Source organism: Misgurnus anguillicaudatus, chromosome 4, assembly GCF_027580225.2.
Source record: "Misgurnus anguillicaudatus chromosome 4, ASM2758022v2, whole genome shotgun sequence".
NCBI lineage: Eukaryota > Metazoa > Chordata > Actinopteri > Cypriniformes > Cobitidae > Misgurnus > Misgurnus anguillicaudatus.
Window position 1 is genome coordinate 33,439,369 of NC_073340.2, and position 23,132 is coordinate 33,462,500.

At 42.4% G+C, this 23,132-nt stretch overlaps 1 protein-coding gene and 1 long non-coding RNA gene across 17 annotated transcripts in view; one reads left to right on the plus strand and one right to left on the minus strand.

Moving 5' to 3' along the window:
- Window positions 1–23,132, plus strand: part of ebf3a (EBF transcription factor 3a) — a 94,617-nt gene that overhangs the window by 16,000 nt on the left and 55,485 nt on the right. The gene's annotated exons all lie outside the window — the stretch shown is intronic.
- LOC129421253 (uncharacterized) overlaps window positions 7,358–23,132 on the minus strand; it is a 192,463-nt gene continuing 176,688 nt past the window's right edge. Inside the window, exon 5 of the long non-coding RNA XR_012369323.1 lies at window positions 7,358–10,782. This is a non-coding gene — a long non-coding RNA (uncharacterized lncRNA). The remainder of the gene's footprint in view (window positions 10,783–23,132) is intronic.

The window sequence follows — 23,132 nt, forward strand, 5'->3', positions numbered from 1 at the left end:
GATTCTGTCAACACCGTGTCAGTGTGTTTAGGAAAGCATATGTGCCCATTTCAGGCTGTAAAAGCACTATAACTCGCTTTTGGTTTGCGGTGTTGTGATGTTGGCTAGATTTGTGCGGTTTTCTTTTCTTTATTCGCAAATAGACACCCACAACATTTGTTTGCCATTAGGAGCAGTTTGTAAATCAGATCAGCACGCTGTCTCTTTTGGAGATGCTGGAAGAAATATCCATTTCTTTTCTTTTCAAAAACAGAGTTTCCATCTTTTGTAAACCACCTCCTCCCAGCCTCCCACCCAACCTCCATTCCCATCTTTACGAATGTGGCAATCTGTCGCATGACACCGCTGAGATTAGGTTAGGAAACAGTGTGGGGATTGTATTGGACATGGTGCTGGTCGCGCCAATTTGAGGTCGCGGGATGGCGATCTGGACATTGGGCACACGCCATCAGCGCCTCTCCGCGAGAAGCACTGGGCCTTGGCCGTCCCCCGTCCCATGGGCCCCCAGGGAGGGGCCATCGGCTCTGAAACCTTAAAAAAAATCCAGCAAATAACTATCATTTATTAAATCTGACAAGTTATCTCTAAATACAGAAGATTATCGGCCACTAGGCCGTTCTGCTGGCGAGGGGAGTGTGCTTTTTAAATCTCTCACATGAAAAGAACGTTTGAGATGCTCGCTCACACTGCGAGGAGAGGTGGCTACTTCAGATGTGATAATATAAGCGTGCGTTTCTCCCTCCGCAAAGTACGTTAGAAAGATTCAGTTTCGAATTACGCTTAGTGAAAAGAAAATGAGAAGGATTCACCCGAAAGTCAACAGCGACCGGTGTAGTTGAGAGGTTAGACCGCATGTTTCCAGGACTGGCTCAAGGCTATTTATCATTATAAGTGAGTCTCTGCTTAAGTTTCCCGAACCCTCATTATAATCATTCCCAGCAATTACAGCGGCAAAACCTCGTCTGCTATCCAGCACACATCATCAGTCGACTCGAAGCTGTTGCTCATTTACATTGTTGTAAATATAGGGTGCGATGTTGACTGATCGTCGTTGCTTCGGGTCAGGTATAGATGATAGAATATCATTAGAGATGCTAAATATTTGTTTTACTCTCAAATTATGTTTATGCTCACAAAACAAGGCCCGTTAACTGTGCGTCTTTCGTTTTACTGCTAGATAAATAAAATCGTGAGATAAATAAATCCCTAGTTTATTATTGACAGATGGCGCAAGCAGTTTTAACTTGTATGCGTGCTAGAGTATCATTATAGAGATTTTGTCTGTCAGGAAAACTCGAATGGAAAGTAACAAACTATGAAACGTTATACTTCACTAAACAAATGTATAGACTTTAACCAAGATATTCATGTCGTGTCGTGAGTACCATTGCACAGGCGTCCATATGTAGTATATTTCAATCTGAATTTTTTCTTATGCCGAGAGTAATTACTAAAGAAATGAAGACACTCCAGGTCTCTTGCTCTCAGTGGAAGCGTTTTGCTGTATAATTATCCTCTTGTGAAGAATGCACAATGGCGCCAGGATGATGAATCGATGGCAGATTGGACGCGTGGTTTAACTGTCATGTCCCTCAGATAAGCGGCTGCTCGGGGATTGCTCATTCGCGTTGCTAGCCTGCTAGCTTGCCAGTTTATTAGTGCAAATCCCAAATGTTTAGTAAACTCATTAGGCTCCATCTAATGCTAATTTATCATCATAGATGGACCACAAGAAGAGCGAGACACCGGGGCAGCCGGGCCAGCGCTCTGACCGCCACCTGATCAATCAGCGCTATAGGCGCTAGCATGTTTCATTAGATCCGTTAGAGTCGGATGAGTTTTATGGATTTCGCTCCTGAAAGTGGGATTTCAGTAGGCTTAACAAAAGTGTGGTGTCTGACAATACTCGCTGCAGGTTAGTGGCCCTTCAGACAGCTTGTTACAGGGTTAGCGCTTAGGACACGAGAGATGCATTGTGGGTACGGCTATCCGCTAGAAAAGTGCCGGCTAAGTTTTTGTTCTTTCTGTTGTCCGCCATAAAAAACGAAATCTCAGACCTGTGTGCATCAGAAGGACTAATACTCAAATCGTGTGATCTTTATGATCTTCTCGATGGGAAAAGCAGAGTAGCTTCTGAACTTCTGAAGTTCATCGATCCGTCCAGTCGCACCGAATCAATCATTAAAGGAGAGACAAAAAAGGGGGCAGAAATAGGATTTTCTTGGCTTTTTTGTGCAGTGACGGCTTGTATCTCTTTCTCTCATACAAATGAAAAGAAATAACAAATAAATGAAATGGTAGGTGGTGAATAAACCTGCCCGGGCTGTGATAATAAAATATGACAAGCGTTTCCTAGTGCTGGGAAAGGAGTGCTGTAATTCAGCTGACTTATGTTCTCCTGTCTGATTTAGCTTCAGATTAAAACCCACTGCTTGGCCGACCAATTGAAATCAGATCCAGTCACAGCTTGCCTGTATTGATCCCTATTTAACATCAAGGCTTGGAATGGATTGGTATTGATTAACTATAAAACCGCTGGCTAGCTTGTCCAGAGACCTGCTCAATATGCTGAATGAAAAAGTATTGTGCCTCTGCCCTTCAGTGAATGAGATGAGGAACAGTTGCATGTAGAAAACAACGGCAGGACATTGGAGATGTCAGCATGAACGCTGTATTCTTATATGAACAAGAACAGCAAAGTGTCAGATTTGAAACCAATTTCTGGGTGGGTGTGTGCAAAACTCCAAACCCAATGACTACATAGGTACAGTATGTCTTGGATATTTGCGTATAATAATATGTTTTCCAGATAAGCCTGTGATGAGTAACACACACCTGCATTCAGTCACGGACTCTCACGCACACACACACATATGAAGGGATTCATCCACAGTGAATGGGAACCGATCCTTCCGCCCCGTCCGATTTCTGGCTGATTCTCCTCTCTCCCTAAATCTCCATGTCGAGTGCCAGAGAGAGGCTGCATCTGTAAGAAATTACCCACAATTTCCCACATTCAGGAGTTTACACTTTTGTAATAACAGAGGAAACCGCGGTTCTCAGTAGGGTTTCGGTTTTAAGGGATGGCATTCTTCTGCCAGACCTACAGGATTATTTAGTGCGTCTTCGGGACACACATACGGTTGTACAGTACGTCAGAAAATTTTTAGTTTACTGTACTCTGGAAGAAGAGTATTTTATCAGTAAATTTAAAAGAATATTGACTTAATACTGCGGTAGGTCTGAGAATAATTGTTAGACATGTTGTATCGTAGCGTTTAACAAAATGATAGAAAGCTTTAATCTGTGATTTTTTCCCCCAAACTTAACGGGGTCGAAATGCCGTCGCGCTTTACATTCAGACGTGCGGTTTAGTATACGAAACTCTCAGACAGCTGCACACGCACGCACAAACAATCTGGAGTCTATTTGCTTCTGATAGAGCAAATCCAATTTGATTCCTTAAGTGTTGATTAAGGTGGTGGGCTGTAACAGGCTGTCCCTCATTGAGTGTTTGTTGATTATTTACCTTCCAGCTGGACATAATGAAGAGCAGCCAATCAGAGCGTTTCTCTGCCCACCGGCGTCGGGTGTCTTGTTTGGTCTACTGTATTGGTTTGCTTTTTAGCCAGCAGCTAAACCAAACTAATCACCACTCGGGTGGGTAGAAGTGAAGGACAAATGACAGTTGGTTTGCGTTAGAAAGCTTCAGGCGTAGACTTCCTCGTCTAAAGAGTGAGACTGAGAGGATAAAGGGAAAGGAAATCGTTTTCGGGGAGGGTGGGTGGCGTAAGCACTTCAGATATTCACACGTGTGAAATGCGAGAGTGTCGCAGAGCCTTTAGCTCTTTTGTGAGAGGTTTAGATGTAAAAACAAAGCAGAACTGGCCTAGATGCCACTAGATTTAGCTCGTTCACTTTGGGTTAATCCGTTAGCTTGTGTATCGTTTACATTACAGAAGAAGATAAGAGTCGTGTTAAAAGTTTGGCTGCCAAAATGACAAGTATTGATCAAATAAACCTGAAGTTTTATGTGTTTGGGTTTCATCCGATCTTCTTTTGTGTAATATTTTAGATTGCTGAACAGATTGCCGAACGTGATGGACAGAGTCCACCTTCGAAACAAGTGCCACGCCAACAAATGCAACCATGTAAACAGATTAGGCCCGCTTGTTGTTCAAAGTCATTTTCATTTGATGAAGAATCTCATGAATGTACAGTATATGTTGACAAGATGTTGCTAAGCAGAAAACAGAGGAGAGCGGGTAGAGAAAGTCCCAGTTAACTTTTTCCCGTGAGTATATGATTTAATTGGCTCGTGGGAGGTAGAGAGAGAGAGAGAGAGAGAGAGAGAGAGAGAGAGAGAGATGGAAAGGCAGACTGAGAAAGAAAGAAAGAGTTGGACATTATCTCCTCAAAGTGTCTGGCCTCGTGGGTCACCGCCTTAACTTCCCTCTGTTAAAGTGGCCAACCTTGACAACCTGACACAATCCAGACAGCTCCTCGACACACACACACACACACACGTCCCTCAACAGGTTAGCTTTACGACCCCTCTAACTAGGCTTAATGGCACACCACTTCACCCTCTCTCCCGTTGAGCTTCACTCTTTAATTGCTTAGAAAACAAGTCAGCCCCTCACAGTTCTTCCGACCTGCCATCACTGAGCCGGGCACCTCTCGTTTGATGGAAGGACAACGAACGCATTGACGTGCGCTTTTACACCTTTCCGACTCTCGTGGGATTGATAATGACGCTTAGCTAAAACAACTGTGGCCCCAATTCACTCCGCAGCACAAATTTTGTGGTCTCGCCATTAACCCGAACGCATTTAAGAGGCTGCCTCGGTGAAACGGTTTATTAGCCACAGAAACGCAGAGGAAAACCAGCCTGTACGAGTCAATATTCGTTTTTCTGCACGTTAGCAATTCTCAGATTTTCGAGCACACATCTCGTGGACGAGTTTTCCGAGTGACGCGTGTTTGTACAGGGGTTTCACCGGCGAGCAGAGGTATTGCATCAGATACACATGTGTCGATGGGGTAATTAAACCGCACACACTGGAACGGCGTGCACACACATTCCCTCGCTCGCAGCCGGGCATGCTGTTAAATGTCCTCTCTTTAAACATACAGAAAATAATAATGCTAGGCCAAAGCTGGGTAATTTGTTTCACCGAGGAAGTTATTACCTCACCATCCAGACCCCGAAAAAGGTCACACGTCACATCCATTTAAAGGTGAGCGTGTTAGCGTGTTAACGCATTGGGGGCCAAACAAACCGCCTCATCATTGGGACTGGCAGCCATTTTCCGCATCTTCCCTCTCGGAGACAGCAAATTAGTATGAGGCACCTCGTGGCGGCGGCCCTGACTGAACGGATTGTAACAAAGTCTCATTTTGAAGAGGTCAGGCTCCCCGCACAATGATTTGTTGTTCATGAATCTACTTTGTGCCAATTTGTGTGTGCATGTGCAATCAGAAACGACTCACGGACCGGCTCCATCATCTTTACTCTGCTCGCTCGTACCGAAGTGTGTGTGTGTGTGCGCACGTGTGTGTGTTCATCTACAATTTGACCACAATGCCTCAGTCGGATTCCCGTCGAATGAGATTTTAATCACCTTCTGCTATCTCCAGCCACTGGTCCAGCTCAACCTCTTCCTATATTTATGATAATTTTTGTTGTTTTAACTTGCCTTCTGTCTCTCTCTCTCTCTCTAGCTCTAGCTCTCTCTCTCTCTCTTCTTTTATTGAAATCACTGTTGACTGAAGGATGTAATCCTGATTAGCGGTGGCTGTGTGGCCACTGAAGGGTGAAAGGCATTAGAACCATGTTGGTTCACAGGCACAGAGCGAAATTGAAAAGGGGAGATGGTCTGAAATGCTTCATGGATTCGTCCCTGCAGATAGACACCCGGATATCAACCCCACCGAACCAATTCCTGCTCCGCTATTAAAGGACACACACGCTACCATGAATTAAGCAGTGCACACAGAAACAATGTAAGTGCATGTGTGTGTATGTGTGCCGGGGCATAAAACAATAATGTAGATGTGGGTAACATATGGACGTATTTTTGGGGGCTAGTGACATATTGTCCTGGGCCGGTTAGTCCCTTGATATTTCGGGGTGTATAGCAAACAGTAGTACTTGCTTGAATTTTCTCTAATAATCTCAGCAGACATATGAGCAACTTTCAACGTTGAAATATGGTTGAAATAATGTCAGTTCTTGTTTCAACGTTAAAACAACGTTGATACAACAGTTAATTCTAAGCGGTTGCAAAAGGTTAATTAAATGCTTAAAAATCAACGTAAAATTTGGTTGAAATAATGTTGATTCTTGTTTCAACGTTGAAACAACGTTAATATGACAGTTAATTTTAAGCGGTTGCAAAAGGTTAATAAAATGCTTAAAAATCAATGTTGAAATTTGGTTGAAATAATGTCAATTCTTGTTTCAACATTAAAACAACATTGATACAACAATTAATTCTAAGCAGTTGCAAAAGGATAATAAAATGCTTAAAAATCAACGTTGAAATTTGGTTGAAATAATGTTAATTCTTGTTTCAACGTTGAAACAACGTTAATATGAAAGTTAATTCTAAGCGGTGGAAAAAGGTTAATAAAAAGCTTAAAAATCAACGTTGAAATTTGGTTGAAATGATGTCAATTCTTGTTTCAACGTTGAAACAACATTAATATGACAGTTAATTCTAAGCGGTTGCAAAAGGTTAATCAAATGCTTAAAAATCAACATTGAAATTTAGTTGAAATAATGTCAGTTCTTGTTTCAACGTTAAAACAACGTTAATATGACAGTTAATTCTAAGCGTTGGCAAAAGGTTAATAAAAAGCTTAAAAATCAATGTTGAAATATGGTTGAAACAATGTCAGTTCTTGTTTCAACGTTGATACAACAGATAATTCTAAGCGGTTGCAAAATGTTAATAAAATGCTTAAAAATCAACGTTGAAATTTGGTTGACATAATGTCAGTTCTTGTTTCAACGTTGAAACAATGTTGATACAACAGTTAATTCTAAACGGTTGCAAAAGGTTAATAAAATGCTTAAAAATCAACGTTGAAATTTGGTTGAAATAATGTAAGTTGTTTGTTAAACGTTGATTCAATTGGCAAAATCAAAAGGTAACTCAACGTTGATTCAACCTTGTCCTTAACGTTGCTTCAACCATGAATCAACATTGAAATGCGGGCTGGGATAGGTTTTTAAGGTTTTTAATAATTAACAATGACATTTTCTGGTTCTTTAACAGCTTTATTTGCAGTATTCTATAATGTTCATCATTAATTTACAGAAATTTGTTAATGCCTTTGCAATCCAATACTGTATATCACTCATGCTCCTATTTGATTGGCAATAAACCCTTTAAGAGCATCTATTAAAACGTAGAAAAAATAACAAAAGACAAAAACCCCAGTGCTGTTGTTTTTGAATGCGTGTGTCCGTCCTGCAGCGTTTGACTGGAGAGAAAGGAGATGGCCACAGGCTGACGGAGAGCTGATGTCTAAGCAGAGAGCAGACAGGCAGCTCCAGAGGTGATGGGGTGGGAGAGAGGGCTCGAGGTTTAGTCCTTCACCAACGCTGAGAGAAAGTGAAAGGGGAGGGAGGAGGGAGGGAAGGGCAATCTATCATTAGTGACCGAATCAGACGGGGTAGCGGCCTGTGAGAAGCTTAAGAGATTCTCCCTGCCCGGCACACACACACATGCTGGGGGGAAACAAGAGTTTGAGAAACAACCAAAGTCGGTACTCACAACCCAAACAAATGGCCTTACGCGATTTGTGGCTACCGCCATCCGTATATTTTACCGTCGCTGATTAAACTGCAAAAGTACAAGGGGGGAATTAATCTGCCTATGTTACCCTGTAAAATACGTTTGTGTAACCTCCCGTAATTAAGGTTTTATTCCTATTCGTTCATACATAAATCAGCCTTTGAATGTATCCCATAATTCTCCTCGTGCAAATTGAGAGAGGAAGGAGGAGTTACAGCTCGTCATATTTGTTTCGCTCGAGCAGGCTCGCTACATCCGTATTGATCTCTCCGCTAATGGTCCATGTTATTAAACATGATCGCTCATAGAAAATACGGTGACATTTGTCTTTGTTGCGCTCAAGAACGTTTGCCAGCGAGCTGACGTCCCTATTAAAGAGCCGTATAAACAATCTCCGGCATGCAAATTAAAAACCGCCGGCTTACACGCAACAGTCTCCCCTCTTTCAGTGCACACCTTCTGCATTCAAATTAAATTACTTTCTTCTAATATCACATCTTGACTGACACCTGCAACACTCATAAATGTTAATGACGGTTGTGTTTTGTTGTCTTTATATTGCTTTTTTCACCTGCTTGTTAGCAATCGTCAAAGCTTCTGATCCTTATAAGTATTGCAAGAATACGCAACATATATACACTGCGATATATATGTAAAACTTGTAAATTTATTTTTATTATTATTTTTAGCTGGAATGAATGAGACAAGATGGCCTGTATTTGTAGTCAGAAAGAAGTAAACTTTATCAGAAGTGTGTTTTTATTCTCTCACAGTATAAAATGCGACACACTGAATTCTTTCAGTTTTTGCCTCCGGGGATTTCAGAAATAAAGAACAACATTTCAACCCTTCTCCATTGCATTCACTAGAGAACAAGTTAAAGACAAAAAAATCAGCATTTTATTCAAATATTGCTATTTTTTTGCTTGTCAGCAAAGGGAGACTTATAGTTTCCGCCTAGTTCTGTTGTCTGACAGAAAGTGTTAGATGATTCATAAACACAGTTCACAAATCTGCCGGGAGCGCCTGTGGTGGAACACGTTACTACAAATCCAAAAACCACAGACGAATTCTGCTTTTTGCCCATCACGTTTGGCAGATCTACAATATGGGCATGCCATTTTCTATCTCTTTTACCTTCTCTCAATATTTTTGAAGAGCTTGCTGTTTTTTGACACGCTGGAGTGTTTTTTGGGTTCAGCGTGTTTGTTTTTTAGTTTTTCCCTCGGAGACTTTCCTTTCGAGAGCCAATGAGAGCGCAGCTGTTTTATTACCCAGAGACATCAGCGCCACTCATACATGTGGCCCGCATTAGTAACCCTGAGACTCTATCACACATACACACGCATTCAGAACGGCTGTGAGTGACAGGTCTAATGACGTGACTGTCTCTCGTGTAGTGGCAGTCATAAGAGGCGTTTAAATATGGTTAGTCCCTCATCAAACTTGACTTCAGCCCTGTATGCCAGCCACAGGAAATGCCAGCGAAATAAATCAACATATTTCCAATGAAAGCCACCACACACTTGGTGCCAGTGCACATATTGTAAATGTGCATGCACGTATTTGCGGATTTCACGTTTATTTTTTTTACAAAACCAAATTAACTGCATTATACATCAACAGTATGTGAAAACACAGGTACTGTTATATACCTAAAAAAAAAATTGTGAAAATATAACAATGATATATTAAATATTGATTAAGTCAAAGATGTTAAAGTGACATTTGTAACTTTGAAGCTCCTAATCTCATATTTAGATTATGAGACTTGAGTCTGGATATCACTGACATGGTCAAATTTGTCTATTTTTTATTTTACCATATCAATTTTAGTTGAAACAACATTGATACCCTGTTGTGAACTCTGCTCAGTCTCCTGAACAGAGCAATAATATCTTTCCGAAATGGCTTTTCTGTAATCTTATGTTTTTGACAATCCCATCAACATTGCAACATTCGTGAGTGGGAGGGCTTTGCGAAGTCAGTCTAGACCCTTTGCTCAATTATTTTATCATAAATTCTCCGTGCCGGCTGTTCGGCGAAGCTGTTGAGAGCCTCGGCATGTCGGACACATCTTTTTATCAGAGCCGTACGAGGCACTTCCTCTCGCTATCACTTTGACAGTAATATTCGCCCGTGATGAATTGGACGGCCATACGGAGACTGCGAAACTCCGAAACAAAACAGATATAAAGACCTATCTCTTGTCGCCATATGATCTCATAGTTCAAGGCTGTTGACAAGACGCATTTTTGGCACAGCTTGCAGGGGCCATCTGGGAAGTGCTGCTTTGAACGAATTCAGAAGCCTGAGTTAAATAACGGTAGACGGCGTATGAAACCGATGTTAGGGAAGTAGGACAGCAGATCGAACGCTTTCTCTCTCACCTTCTTGAAATAAAAAAATCGCCAGGAGACCAAAGATGAATGCGAGGAGTGGAACGTGAGGTTCTCCTATGAGAAATATGATTAATATATTTAAAATAAATTAATGATGACTGATCGGCTAATTTATCATCTGGGGGAGGAGAAATACACTAGGGTTTTGACACAGCATGCGTGGGTTTGTGAAATGTGTGAGGTAACTTGGTATTTATTGTTGTTGTTGTTTTTGGCTGAGCAATAATAATGTAGTGTCCATTTTCTGGTTGTGGTCATTGCAGAACTAATATATAAATATAATATATAAGAGAAATAGAGAATGCCTTGGAAACAGGATTAGAGTGTGCCAGCATGTGCTACCCAACATGCTCTCTCTCTCTTTCTCTCTCTCTCTCTCTTCGGGCGAGTTACTGGTTGGCGAGTGGACACTCGTAGCGGCTGACATCTTTGGCTCGTTAGAGCCTGCAAGAGCTGACGTTTTCCATGCCTACCTTCAGCCGGCTTCCTCTCCTCTTCTCCGCTCAGCACTGTCTGCTTCACGTCCAGCAGAATCTGTCATCTGCTCTCGGCCGTCCAGCCTGGCCACTCACGCCCTGACAGAGAGAGAGAGAGAGAGAGAGAGAGAGAGAGAGAGGAAGAGCGTTTCTGCACTGAATCGCCCATTACCTTTGTGAAGTGTATTGATTTCTTGTAAAAATAACGATATTGACAGGCTTTCCTGAAATAATTGTTACCAGAACAATGAGGTCATTGCGGAGAATGAAGGAGAGCTTGAGTCCGAGTTACACTGGTGTGTGTGTACAGGTTTTATATCCTCTGAATTGGACACACAAAATACACACACACACACACACACACTCGTTTCAGAACTAAATTAATAGATTTACTAAAGAAAATGTGACTGGTACTTGCAAGTCACAATCAGAATTCAAGGATGCTATGTAGATTGTTGTTATGTGGTTGCTATGGTGTTCTGGATGATCACCAGGGTGTTTCTAGGGTGGTTGCTAAGATGTTTCTAAGGTTTTATGGGTGGTTGCTAAGGCTAAACACGTAAATGTAAGTTGTTTCTAGGGTGTTGCGAGTAATCGCTAAGGTGTTTCTAGGGTGTTATGGGTGGTTGCTTAGGTGTTATGAGCAGTTGCTAAGGTGTTTCTAGGGTGTTCTAGGTGATTGCTAGGGCGAAGGCTAAACACTGTCCTTTCTAAGTAGGTTTGGATAAAAGCTAAACAAATACATTTAAATATAAGATGTTTCTAGGGTGTTGTGAGTAATCGCTAAGGTGTTTCTAGGGTGTTATGAGTGGTTGCTAAGGTGTTTCTAGGGTGTTCTGAGTGATTGCTAAGGCAAATGCTAAACACTGTCCTTTCTAAGTCAATTTGGATAAAAGCTAAACTGATACATTTTAATGTTAGGTGTTTCTAGGGTGTTGTGGGCGATCGTGAATGTGTTTCTAGGGTGTTATAGGTGGTTGCCAATGTGTATCTAAGGTGTTATGGGTGGTTGCTAAGGTGTTTCTAGTGTGTTCTGGGTGATGGCTAAGGCTAAACTCTGTAATTTGTAAGTCACTTTGAATAAAAGCTAAACAAATAAATTTAAATGTAAGGTGTTTCTAGGGTCTTGTGGGTTATCGCTAGGGCGAATGCTAAACACTGTCCTTTCTAAGTCAATTTGGATAAAAGCTAAGCTGCTACATTTTAATGTAAGGTGTTTCTAGGGTGTTGTGGGCGATCACAAATGTGTTTTTTAGGGTGTTATGGGTGGTTGCCAAGGTGTTATGGGTGGTTGCTATGGTGTTTATGGGTGTTCTGGGTGATTGCTAAGGCTAAGGCTAAACACTGTAATTTGTAATCACTTTGGATAAAAGCTAAATAAATACATTTAAATGTAAGGTGTTTCTAGGGTGTTGTGGGTTATCGCTTAGGTGTTTATAGGGTGTTAAAGGTGGTTGCTAAGGTGTTATGGGTGGTTGCTAAGGCTAAACACTGTCATTTGTAAGTCACTTTGGATAAAATCTAAACAAATACATTTAATTGAAAGGTGTTTACAGGGTGTCGTGGGTGATCACAAAGGTGTATTTAGGGTGTTATGCATGGTTGCTAAGGTGTTTCTAAGGTATTATGGGTGGTTTCTAAGGCTAAACACTGTCATTTGTAAGTCACTTTGGATAAAAGCTAAACAAATACATTTAAATGTAAGGTGTTTACAGCGTGTTGTTGGTGATCACTAATGTGTATCTAGGGTGTTATGCGTGGTTGCTAAGATGTTTTAAGGTGTAATGGGTGGTTGCTAAGGTGTCACTAGGGTGTTCTGGGTGATCGCTAAGGCTAAACGCTGTCATTTGTAAGTCACTTTGGAAAAAGCTAAACAAATAAATTAAATTTAAGGTGTTTCTAGGGTGCTTTTGGGTGGTTGCTAAGGCATTTTATTGTGTCTGAATGGTTGCTAATTTTAGGGTTTTTCTTAGCAAGGAAAGACAAGGCAAGTTTATTTTAAAGGCACATTTCATACACAAAGGGAGCTCAAAGTCCTTTACATAGAATATATATATGAAAACACAGGCTTTACTGTAGGGTGTTATGATTGGTTAAAAGATGGGTTCTTAGTCGTCAGAGTTAGAATAGCCCACCCCCAAGTCTTCATGATATTCTGATCTCTAAATAAGCTGGGTGTGTTGTGTGTCTGTTCAAATCCCCAACACTAAATTTGAGCAATAGTAGTAGTGAAGCTTTAGCAAGCATCTCTAATAAATACATCCAACTCATCCCGAGCTGTCTGTCTATATACACACCACAATGACCTAATCTACCTGACATGCAGCACAGAGCCGTACCGCCGTTTCCTTCACACCTTTTTCTCCTCGGCCGTGTACCTTGACAGTCGTTCGAGAAACAGAGAGAGACCCTTTATTCGGCTTTGACGTGCCAGTTTCCAAACAGATTTCCTCGCTGTCTTTTTTCATTCTCTGCATGGCTGTGCGAAAATGCCGGTACAAAGGGAAATGCTGCGTGTTTATAGCCAGGCAGGGAACACCTGTAATCATTTGTGAGGTTAAGAAGATATGTCTGCATTCCCAGAGAGGTATCAGCGGAGAAGCTGCGGTTCGGTTTTTGTCTCATCTCTTTTCTCAGGTGTTCAGCCGAAGCCTCTAGAGGTGTCTGTCTGCGAGCGTGGTTCCCCGTCGTCAATGTTTTGTCACGTTCTTGCGCGTCAGGCTCACACACAGAGTTGTTGAGCAAACAGCCGTACGCCGGTCAATAGCGTTTTAGGCATCTGATCGTGCCTGTGAAATGAACTGCCCCTCGTCTCCGAACACAAGCGTGTTTGAAGCTCCACAAGACCCAGTGCACCACTGTGAGGGATTTTCTGCTCTTCTCATCTCCTTTCCCCCCTCCCGTTCCTTTTTTTACCATCCCACCATCAGCAGGAAACAAAATGAGGAGGGATGCCCACAGATGCTTCTCTTAGCGTGAGTTAGCTGTATGCTAACTCATAGATCGGTGTTCAAAGCTACACAGTGAAATTCGGATCAAATGTACTGGTTTTTCTAACCATCGGCCTATTAAATATACATGCTCAGGGGTCAGAAGCACAGGCCGTGGGTTCACAGAGGCAGGGCACACGTTTGGTTGGAGATGTGAGAGAGACAAGAGGCTGTAAAAGTGCTTGTTTTTCCCCAAACAGTCTCTTGTGAATAGCAAGTGGACACAAACATGCTTATGTGGCCACTGTTTGTAAATACAGATAATTATATATTTACATATTTTTTTCAGTCTAACTTTAAAGTAGAGTTTTTTTATAGTACCTTCGAGAGCATCGCTGAAGGAATTTACCATTTGTATTTTTTATATACCTTTTAATTAAAATAATTCATAGGTGTTGTTTTATACCTAAAGCATAGCTAAGTAATTCCTAAAGTATTATAGTATTACTTATTTTTACCAGAGTAGTACATTTTTTTGGATATGTATGATAATAATAACATAGCTATTCAAAACAGTAATACCATGTGATGCTATTATTGTACCAGGATATCATCACTACCTATTTTTAAATATTCTAGTTTATTTGGATACAATACACTTTTTTGGTCAATACTATCTAGTAGTCCAGGTTTTGATGTGCACGGAGGGAGAGAGAGAGGAGGGGAGAGAGTCTGTTGGTACAGATTAATTAGACTGTGTGTTGATCCTCTCAGATTAACATATCAGGTTGAGGGCCACAGCATTGTCCGTGTGACTGAAGTTGATGTGTCTGCCTAATGAACTGCAGGCCAAAACTATCAATTAACCTGACAAAAGGGCCCTTTACCGACAGGGGCCGACCACTTAACAACAAGCTCTCTGCTGTAGCCACCATTACCCTGTCACTCAATTGCGAACACACACACACTCTCTCGCCTCAAATTGGGTCCTTCGTCTCGCACACTCCGACGTAGAGATTTGTGTTAACCGTAATCCAATAAAGCCGGGCAGGTCTGTGCAGTAGTGTCCCTTCGAGAGTCCGTCCGCGCGGCCCGAAGCTGTACCTAATGGCCATTTAGGGCCAAAGTAGCTGTGAAGTGTTAAATATTTACCTCTAAAATGCCAATAGTAATTGCGGCCTATGTCTGAGGTTGTCTTGGGACCAAAAAGAGGCCATTTGTACCCAAATACTTCCTGTAAGAGCACGGCTCGGCGGGAGGGGCGTTTACGCTTTATTTAGCGTTCGGCTTTACCTGCGCGCCGTCAAGTTTTGCTTATTAATACGGACGATAAATCCATACGTAGCAATCTTCCTTTGCGTCCTTGACAGATCGTTGGGTGCAGGAGCAGCTAATGCGGTGTTGACTCCATGTGGCCTGTCTATTAGGTGTGACAGGACTGCCCCGGCAAATAATAAAGAAATATTTATGCTCCTCTTAGCGATGCTAACAAGGTAACATATCAAGCCGCCGCACGGCGGGGTCTCCCACTAAGCCTCAATAAAGTCTTGTGTGTGCCCCCTTCCTTTCTGTCCCCTTGTTTTTGTTTGCGAAATGAGATTGGTCATAAATCCAGGCCATCTCATATATATTTGAACGCTGGTATTTGCCTCTGCCAGGAAAGTGCACTTTACATGTGTAACACGCGATTACCTGAGCGTCTTATTGCGATGGAAGAGAAAAATCAATAGCAATTTATAATTCACTATTGTTGCCTATATCTGGTTTTATGGCACTCTGGCCTGCCTCATTAATGTTTCAAAATGATTGACTGAAACCAAAAGATTTTTAACATGCTTCTTTTTTTATTTATTTTATTTTTCTTAATAATTCAGTGAACCATAACTGGATCCATTCCTGAAGCAGTCGGTGTAAAAAACTAATTATGAAATCGTATGATTTGGAAAGAGAGTAGTTTACCTAAAAATAAATATTCTGTCAACATTTCCAAAATCAATTTTATTTCAGTAAAAAAAATCAAAACATCCATTAGATGTATTTTTTACTTGAGAAGCAAAATTACAAAATGTTATTTTATTTATTTTTTTATATTTTACAACATTGTGCATTTCAGATTTTGTTTACTGGAAAACAACAAAAATGTGGAATAAAGTGCAAGTAAACAATGACAGATTTCTCGTTTTTCGTGGATATATAAATCTGCATTCAAAATGTTCAAAATGAAAATTTGGCCTTTAAGTTGTTTCTGTCATCTCCCTGAATCTGATTTTCATCCGTCATATCACATCCAATCAGAACGAGGACAATGGCGACTCTCATTTCAGAGTGACCCGCCGCAGACCCCCTTCAGACGCCTGCTTAAGTTGTTCCTTTTAGTCGAGTGACTGACAGAAGGAAAATTACGCTTTCAAATTCATCTCAGTCTTTCTGTTCAGTTCTTCTGTGTGTCAAAACCCCATGGGCCAAAGACAGTAGAGAGAGAGCGAGAGCGAGTGAGTGAGCGAGAAAGAGAGAGAGTTGGGCTAGCACATTAGCTTAGCCTGTAGAAGGAAAGACAATCGTGTGTTTGAGAACTCTGAAGGAAAATCAATCATGTCGTAAGTGAGCGTATGAGTAAATTTGAACCCTGACAACTTTCATCATCTTGCCGCCGAGCGTTTCCCGGCCTGTAGTTTTCTCTCTCTCCCTTTGCTTTCCTGCTGAGCGCCTCTACGCTTTCCACCGGAAGAGAAAATGAGCGCCAATTTTTTCCCTCTCTCTTCACAGCTGTCTATTAAGAAGGTGAAAAGTTGAAGTGCCAAAGTCTTTGCTTTCTCCTTCTATTTTTTATCTAACTCCATGCTGTCTGGTTCCTCCTTTTTGATGCACATCCGTCAAAGAGGCGGACAGCAATGTGGCCTGATTTTATCATCTCCCCCCTCGCTTTCGAATCTCCGGCCTCCGACGTATTCATTGCAACAGGGACTTATTTGCAGGTGCAATAAATTTAACACTGGAAAAATTGAATTGGAAGCAAATTCATCTTTAAGCCCTAATATCTTTCTCACATGCTTTATTAAGTCTTAAACTCGCATGTCGTCCGCGATCGATCCCAACCGCTGTGTTATCTGAGGGAACGAGCGCGACGTCTAATTTTGTTTAGTTTATTGAAGAATTGAAGAGCAGAACGACAACGTCGACCTTCGACTCTCTTCTCTCTCGGCTTGCTCTGCGTATTGCTTTTAGCGTCGATAGGAGGCAAAAAAGCAGATATTTAGATATAAAAATGGTCTTTCTGTGCAATAAGAGCCGCACGAGATGGAAACCCGCAGCAGGAGTGATTGATTTGGGACGCGGTGAGATATTTCTTCAGTAAGGGTGAAGTGACCCGATTAGATGGTAATATGGGCTAATGTGACTCCTCTGTTTCTTAATGTGAGCTTTAGCTGACAAGCACCAGCGGCAGGGAGGAAAAAAAAGATTTAAGTCTGTCCGCTCTTCTTTAACAAGAAAATTAGTGTGCAAAAGAGATCTGTCATGATAAAGAACAGTGCGGCGGTCTACCCCCACCCAGCACCTTCTCTCCGTACTCTACGACTCCCTCCGGGACACATCCTTAAGTGTTATAAGGACAAATTTATTGTCCTGGCCACATTATTTAGCAATTTGATTTGTGCCAGGAATTTGCATTAACTCCGAGTCAGAATCTACAATGATTCATGGAGGGAAGGAGAACCTGGAACGAGACTTAAAATTGAAGTCTTTCTAACAGAAGTTTACGAGTTGACTTTAAATATATCAGACAAATAGCAAAATCGCTTTCCCGCAGACACAGAGAACCTGGACATTCTTGAAACGGTGATTTCCATGCCTGGAAAAGTCATCAACATTTCTGTAGTGAATATAAACATTTCTAGTTATGCTTAAATATTTATTGTGAATGCATTTGAAAATACCCCTATTTAGTTATCATAACTGACTGGAAATGTCATAGAAATCCAACCATAGTTCAGTTATTGTTTAGGTGGTTACACAGTTGTATATTGATACAATGGTATTGTTTAATTATTATATTAATACACCATTAAACTTTCGTGGCACTGCAAGGTACTTAAAAGAATACCATGGTGTTAAAAATTGGTACTATGGTAATACCACAGTACTTTTTAGAAGGACGTATCTTACCATAAAGACACAAATTTCGAGTTGTTTTGTCTTGACTGCTTGTGACCTTTATGATCTCAGAGTGCTGTTCTGTGACCCCATCACACACACACACATGAAATCACACACCAGGGAAGGATGAGATTAATACTAAAGCAAACAAACATCTCTGACTGAGAAAACACAAGCCGTCCCACACACACACTGAGAACAGGAAGTCTTCATGAAGAAGCACAGGAAGTGAAGGGTGAGACTCTCACCAGTATTTGTTCATTTCTCTCTCTCACACACACATGCACACACACAAAACTTTGGCATGTTCACCGGCCGTGAGAATCCTCAGTTGGGAGCTCAGATTTGAAGCATTATAAAGCTCATGTTCAGTCCGTAGCTTTCCAAATTCAGAAAAAATCTGGTTAAAATTCACTTCCCAGATGACTGTGGAAGCTTTATATCCCCCCGCGCTCCTGACTTGGGTTACACGTTTGGCCGAGGAGAACATTTCCCTCCCCTGATCCAGCCTTCATTCGTTTTATCCCGATCTTCCCTCGTTCTCCCGCATGTGTTTGTCTTTAAGCTTCACGGCATGCAAAGGCGACACTTCTGTTCGGCAATAATAGCGTCTTTCTCCCCCCGCGCAAACTCCTCAAATAAATTGCTTCCGGGCTTTACGAAAAATAGATTCTTGGCAAACGAGAAGCATATTTTGCATTTATTATGGAAAATAATTTTTACAGGTAGGAGGTGAGACAATTTGGGAATTTCCGTTCGCTGGGAAGTAGGATAGAGAGCGGAAAACTGCTGCATTTTAAACAGATTCCTGCTCTTTCCATCTGGCCCCACTGGCTGAGGAACCTGATCCGACCTGTCAATCAATAGGCCCCAGCTGTGAGGTGCGGCCCCCGCCTGGAAGCCCTCCCCGACTCATTAAAACAGCTTCCCTAACGCTCCCCTCCTCGCTCGGTTCGGCGTTCTCTTCTCTCGGCTCCCGTCCTCCTCTCCTCCGCTCTCCCACACCGCGCGGTGGGGTTTTCATGTCGCGGCTCCATGACAGGATCATTTCAGAGATTGGTGAGATTCATCTGCAGTTAAAAGTACGGCCTAAGGCTAGTCTAATTGGTAGGAAGGCTAATTCCCCCTCGTCCCTCTGTCAGTCTCTGTTTTATTTACTGAGCCTTGCCAAAACCTATTTACACAATAATGAGAGGAGATTGCTGCCGTGCCTGCAACACAAAGACTCGCTCAGCGTGCCATCCGGAGCGAACAATTAAAAGCGAATCGAAAATCGTGCCAGCGACCTGCCCGCTAGACAATGCAGGTACATGCGCGGTTTCACGTCTGTCTCTTTATTTCATTGCTCTGCTATAAAAGTTGGTTATCAAATATTCTTTAAATTCTCAAAGAAATTGTTGAAATTTGAACAGAGCTACGAAATGAACAAGGTTAGCGTTTCTCAGATAATTCAGTGACTTTTATAGCAGGTGTCCTAAATTGTTGAGATCTTATTACAGTCTCGAGATAAAAGACTCCATTAGTTCAATTTAATCTTATGGAGCTATTAATTTCTTCTCTTTTCTGTCGCGCTATAGGGCGAAGGCAATGACCTGTTCTTGCACAGGTCACCCGTCAGGTGAAAGGCATTTACCGCTGTCGTTCCTCATTGCCGGCAAGTTTAAGGTTTTTAAACGACTTTTTAGAAGCGAAAACTTGTCAGATTTAGACCGGATCGATGGAAAGATGATTTAGGTGTGTTAGGAGGAAACAGGTTGTATTTTTCAAACTCAAATTAAAACCAGTCATGTGAATCTCGGTCTATCTCAGTCTCTCACAAGTCATTTCTCCGTTATTTGTGGTGTTGGGTTTATCCTTGACACTTTCACAGACTGACTGCTCACTTAGAACGAGGAAACCATTCAAAAGAGCCATATTTCTCTCCGCACAGCTCATCGCTCTCTCCCGGCCGCTCGGATAACGCTCCACACCTCCGCCCGAGTCTCCGGAGAGCCTCTTCTTTATGATGATACTCTCAAGGTGAATATTGGCATTTATTTAGCCCGAGTCGGATATGAAAGAGATGTTTAGCGCCGTCGACCCCGCCAGAAACTGTGCAGTCAGCACTCATCTCTTCCCGTATAATTCCATTTCGTTCCTATTTTCCCAAAGTCACCATGCATCCTTTTCTTCCCTCCAACCCTGTTCAAATTAATTTAACACTCCTCTTGAGGAATTCTGATCAAATTAAAGTTTCTCTTCGCAGCGATGACAATAGCGCTGCGTCTAAGTTTCACGCGGCAACGACGAGTTCCTATATTTAGGGTCTCATAAGGGGTTTGCTGTGGAGAGACTCTCTTTCTTTCTGCAAGCAAATTAATTGAGGAAATGACAGAGTTGGCTGAGGCATCAATCAAAAAGTAGCAACATGACAAACTTTGGCAGCGATTAGAGACGAGAATACTTTTCTAACCTGCTAACAGCTCCAAACCCCTGATCCAATTTCCTTCAAACAACAGTTTAAAGAGTCCTTCATGTGACAGAAAGAAAAAGAAAACTACTCGCTGAACGAAAACTACAACAATTGGCAATTCAACTGGAAATTGGAAGCTAAATTGAAACTTATCTTTGTCTGAAATGTCATTTTGAATATCAATGTTCGTTGTCCCATTGAAAGCTAGTATATACATATTTTGGACCTCATTGTTGAGAAGCCCCTGGATGCTGTGTATAGCAGCTTGGGAGCGCATGATTCCTGGTCTCTGACACAAGTCTGATAAGAGCTGTTAGTATGGGGCGTTTTGTTCTGATATAGACACCCCGACACAATGAAACTGTATAAAGAACATCCGCTTCACGCACAAATCCTCTGAGCCACATCTCCAACAAAAATGCCCTCCGAATGCCTGAGATCTGGACCGATATAACGCACCGAACTATTTCACAGCTCCAAACTGGAACACAACACGATACGTCCACTGTAGATCAGTACATTGAACAGGCTGGAGCGATGGAGTGCCATTGTTTGAAACCTGGAATGGACCATTGAGTCTCTGTGAATGAATGTCCACGGTGGTGAGCGAGCGAGAGCGTGTGTGTGTTAGTGTGAGAGAGCTGTCACATTGAGGAATGAGGGAGTGTGGCAGGAGAGAGCAGTCTGGCAGATGTGCATAAGGAACACCAAGCATATTGATCAATTAAGTATGCAAATTCCTCCTGCTGACTAAAGAGAGAAATAAATAAAGTACAATAAGAATTAAGCGTTGCCGTAATGACTCCCTTAAGAAAAAAGAAAAATGCACCAAGACCAACCCCCCCACCCTTTGATGCATGCTGTAGGATCCGACTTCATGGAGGAAATGTTATGTCTTAAACAACATGCAACTATTATTGCAAATGTAATAATATGCATTATTGGGGTTTAATTTTGCCTTAAACATCTTGTGTTTGGTTGTGCGGCAGACGGCTGTAGAGTGTGCGATTGTCTCCCCCTTTCTCATGTTGAAAGTCTGCTCATTACGAGTTGGCCTAATGAAATTATCGTCTTGTTCTTCTCCTCTCTGTGCTGTTGTCAGGACTTTGAAACACGATAGTTTAATTACGGACACTGTGTGTGCTCGTCTTTGAGAGCGTGTGTGTCCCCCTCAGCACGTGGGTGCGCCGGAAAGCTCTGGACCTCTGGACGCGGCCCAAGCCTGCGAGAGCTGCCCTTTCCAAGAGATATGTTAAACCTGCCATTCATATGAAAATTGACGACAGCCATCGGTCTGGTCTTTTGTTCCCCTCCGCGCCATCCATCTCTCTCTCCGTCTTGAACTCGGTCCAAGTTTAGCACGTCGGATCACGGCGATGCCAGAGTCATTTGATTTTCCTGCTTATCCCGAATCCCCCTGCTCTGTAAGGCCGGAGAGCTTTTTTTCCTCCCCGGCCTCTTCCGAAACAACAGAGTTCGGTGCTATCTGCGTCCGCGCATGCATATCGCCGGCAGGCCACAGACCGCCCCGCGCACAATAAAAGAAGCATCGTAAGAGGTCATTTCATATAAAACAGGAGAAAATATTCGGTCTTTGACATTTGGACCGTGTTTTTTATATTTCTGCATGGGCAGATAACATCAAAAGTCTCCTCCTCAATAATAAATATCCGAATGTCAGCTGTCAGTCATTGGCTTTAAGGAAAACAAGACGGAAAGAGATGAAGGCGAGAAAAAAGAGGAACGGACAAAAGCTATCCTGCCGTTGTGACAAGCAAGTGTTTATCCCATGAAAGAGGCATGGAAATGAAGCTGGGGTGCGGGAATAATCTCTCACTTTTTCCCTCTTTCTATGTTTTGTGAGTCTAGTTGTTTCCCCTCTAAAGCCCCAGAGGGTTCATCTGGAAAACAGGAAGCTCCATCCTTTTTAAGAAACCTCATGTGCTTATAAAAACAGCTTCCTGCCAAAAAAGACACACAAACATTAACATTATAAAAACAGAGTTCAGGTCCTGAATGCTGATTGGTCAATATCTCTTGATGCGTCCGTTTTCAGATTTTTGCTTGCTAATCAGAGCGGCGCTGTGAGTCTTCTGTCGCTCGGATCTGTTTTTCGGCAGACGGATCTGGCCGACGAGTGCGGTTGGCAATTAGGCGTCTTTGCTTCTGCTTGCTGCTTGATTAAGCTGATTGATGAACAGGCCATATGTGGTAGTGTCACAGCTTGGCTTGAGATCTCTCCGTCTATCCTCCGTACCATCTCCTACACCAATGGAGATGGCCATGAGAGCAGATTGAGATGGGTTTTTTTTAACGTTGAGACTAAGGTGGGAAAACACAATCTGAACCGAAGATGATGTAACGTCCTGACAGCCAAGCGCATGTGACATTGCAACAATATCTAAACGTGTCGTTACTGTCTTTGCTTCGCATTTTATGCCTTTCATAAATATCAGACAAGGCCGTGTGATAGCACGCGCCACGTGACGGCACGTGCGTGTGAAAGCATGTGTTTGCATCCCCGCTCTAGCGCTAACGTGTGTTTGCATGCGTGTTAAAGACCTGGCACGCCGCGTGTGTTCGCTGCGACGTGCCCGTGTGTCTGTGTTTTCTCCGCAGGCTGCGGGGTGTGTGATTGCTGTTATGCTGTCAGGTTGGTTGCTGTTGCTTGGCTTGACTGCGAGGCTCTTTTAATGTGTAGTCGAGTAGAAGAAGTAACTGCGCACAGCAGCTGAGCTCTCGGCCTGTTACGGGTGATGCCGCCACCTGACATCCACCAGTCTGCTTTAAACTGAGCCTTTTGGCAACAACACACACATGCATGTGTGCACACGCGCATTTATGCATGCACTAGTACGGTGGCTCTCAACTGGTTTGCTTCGGATGATATATTTCTGCAACCTAGTATCAAA